At 35.7% G+C, this 3,476-nt stretch overlaps 1 pseudogene; it reads right to left on the bottom strand.

Moving 5' to 3' along the window:
* Positions 1-1,055: 1,055 nt before the first annotated feature.
* Positions 1,056-2,682, bottom strand: LOC25490273 (ornithine decarboxylase-like; annotated as a pseudogene).
* Positions 2,683-3,476: the final 794 nt, after the last annotated feature.

Raw genomic sequence — 3,476 nt, forward strand, 5'->3', positions numbered from 1 at the left:
AATGTGATATTGTTGTAGTTGTATTTTTTAAACTTGTTTAGTTGAAAATGCAATTTCCATTTTATTTGTTTCATTCTTTATAGCTTCCACTTCTTTCTCTTATATATATTTTTTTAAATCGGCAATTGCAAAGGAAAACGGAGGCCGCAAAAGCACTGGCACACCCCCAAAAACCGAACAGCAAGCCCAAAAAAATTACCCACAGAATCAGTATGTCCATTGTAGTTTTCATTTTAAGTTTAAGAATCTTATCTTGATAATTCATTTATCCCTCTTATTTGAACCATTATAAGTTTATGATGATATTAGAATCCTAGTAAGAATTATTTTATTCACTTCAATGGAAAATATATGAAAATATCGTAAGAAATTGTAGAGAGAAGAAAATTGTGAAAAATAAGTGTGATAAAAGGAGAGAATGTTTACAGGACACAATAGGAGCTCCTTCCAAGGACGTATTCGGGGAATACCGGGTTCGATTCTCAGGGTGAACAACACTTGGCCAGTGCGCCTGTCTCTACGCATGAGCCGGATTAGTCGTTCACCTTTGATGGATCGGAAACCGGTGCGAAAACCAAAAATATATTGGTTAAATGGAAGATACTAAACTCACCCTTGATAAAATTAAATCTTAGTGAAGAGAAGTACTCACATTTAATCTAATAGACTTTAAATAAGATTTCAACCAATATAGAATAGAATTTCCCCTAAAAAAATTAATAATAGAAGAGAGCGGATTTAAATCTTTTACTACCATTTCTCTCATGTTGCTGTGTTGCACTCTCAACCATTAAGTCCACCTGTTTTTTCTCCTTCATTTGTATTTTTTTTTTTTTTTGTGAGTAATCAACCATTAGATTAAGAAAAGGAGGATGGTTAAACAAAAAAAAAAAAAAAAAAAAAGAGGATCCAATTCCAAAGAGAACGTGTGAAAAACTTAAAATAAATTAATATTCAGAAATTGGCTAAATATTATGCGAGGGCAACGAATATTGTGTCGTGCCATTTATCATTTTCCATAAAATATAGTAGAAATTCGTAAAAAGTTGAAAACTTGATTAAATAAAGACTGATATACAAATAATAAAAGTTTCATGCCAAGTATATGGCAGTGATAGCCTACACGGTATAAGTTGACAAGGCATCAACTATTATATTATTGGTTGAATGAAATAACTTTTCTAACACAATAGTTGACAAGGCATCAACTATTACATTATTTGTTGAATGAGATAACTTTTCTAACACAATCAATCTCCAGGACAGCAATGTAAAAGCACCCTTTGATCAAAACATGATCATTTATTCTTGCCCGACAGAACTTGAACATGCAAGGTAAATGTCCTTTGCTGTGGAGCAAAACCCATTGAAATTGGTTCCAGAAGAAGTTGTATAAGCACCCATATTTGGAAACACAAGCCAATCGTTCACCTCAAGTTCAGGTAGCATGTACTCTTTTAGAACCGTATCAATGGCATCAAGTGGGTCCAAAAACTGTTGAAGGGTAAGTTTTAGGATCTTTGCATGTAACATTATTAGGTTTTGAACCAAACCTAAGTGGGAAGCATGTGGGAATAGCTGAATCAAATAAAATATTATTAAGAGTTCCTTAAATTCCATCATTGATCCAATACTCTCTCAATTCACCCCGCACACGTTTTCCAATAATTTTTGTTGCTAATGTAAACGCCGTTTCTGAAAAGTAACGACCAGGTTCACCAATAACAACAAGATCCTCGTCATTTTCGAAATGAGTTTTTATTGCATCGTTCACATTCAATGCAGCTTCATCAAAATTGGAGCCAGAAGTGAATCCACCGCCAATATCAAGAATTTTCATTTTTGGCATTCCAAGCCGTGTAGCCGTTTCAAAAACTTCTTTATCCAATAATATGGATCCGTGGTAAGCTTTTGCATCGGCTCCTCCACTGCCTATGTGAAACGATACGCCGGTTACTTTAAGTCCCGCCACATCAGCAGCTTTGAGAAGCTCAAGAACTTCATTGTGAAGCGCACCGTATTTGACACTCAAAGATGCACGCGCTCCACTGCCTTCATCCGTCTTAATACGGAGGAGGAGCTCGCATTTTGGATGCCATTTTTTTATCTTTTCGACTTCCCCAACAGAGTCAAAGGTTGTTAAGTTTACGCCAACACTTGCAGCATATTCAATGTGTAACTCTGATTTACACGGGTTGGCATATATGATTCTGTCTGGTGAAACGCCAAGGGATAAAACAGATTCAATTTCGGCACGGCTGGCGCAGTCGAAATTGGAGCCAAGTGAAGCTAACACGCCTACAAGTGAAATGTTCGAGTTACACTTAACGGCGTAAAAAGGCTCAACGGTTGGAAGTTTTATGGCCCATTTGTTCATAAGATCGATTACGACCCTTAAATCAAGGACGCTAAATGGTGAGTCATTTTCAGCTGGTTTGGTTTTAATAACGGATTGAATGAAATCAGAAATAGTAATTTCTAAGGACAAAGTTGTGAGTTTCTTACCTTTGACTCCTGAAGCACCAAAAATGAGCTTCAGGTTGGTAATTTGGGATAGGGATTCTTCGGTTACTAGCAGGGGCGGAGCCACCCCCAGCTAGCCTGGGCTAGTGCCCAGGCTCAGCTCCAACTTTCTTTGTAGCAAGCCCTACCATTACTAGAATTTTTAGCTTTTCCTGCGGATTTTTGTGTAAATTCCGCAGGAAATGCATTTCCTGCAGATTTTGCCAAGGATTTAGGTTCTGCAGGAAAGATATATCCGTAGGAAATGTGAATTTATCTGCAGGAAATGTGAAATTATTCGTAGGAAGAACGTAATGTTTTGCGATAAATTTTTTGTCCAGACTCTATAAAATTCCTGGCTCCGCCATTGGTTACTAGTGTAGGCATTTTTAGTGCTTAATAGCTTGATAAGGTATAATAGAAAAGAAGAAGTTACGTGGATTTATAACTGGTTTGGATGCTGGAGCTAGAATGAACAAACGATGATATATATACACATGATTATTATACAGGTAAGAGAAGATTACACGTTACAAATACTTTGGAAGGGAAGAAGATATCACACAGGCTGTGAAAATCCGCCAGCGCCACGTGAAGCATGACCGTTTGGCCGCATATTAAAATTTAGGGAAATAACACTTGCATAATTAAATTTGATACATCTAGCACTCTGGTAATATTTTGCCGCATATATTATGAATTATGATTAATAAGATAAATAAATACAATCTCTTTTTTTTTTTTGAAGGAAGGAAAACAAATACAATCTCTAAAAATTACTGTTTCCCTAAGTATATCAACTATATTTAAAAAATGCCTATCCCAAATACACTGTTTCCCTAAGTATCTCAAAGAATTATTTCACATTAGAATTGAATTCATGTTCTATCGAGCAATTTGTTAAACTCTTTAATCATTTGAGTCCAATCGTTTAGTTTATAAATTTCAAGTATTTAAATTCAAAAAGTTTGGTC

This window comes from Medicago truncatula, chromosome 3, assembly GCF_003473485.1.
Source record: "Medicago truncatula cultivar Jemalong A17 chromosome 3, MtrunA17r5.0-ANR, whole genome shotgun sequence".
Lineage (NCBI taxonomy): Eukaryota > Viridiplantae > Streptophyta > Magnoliopsida > Fabales > Fabaceae > Medicago > Medicago truncatula.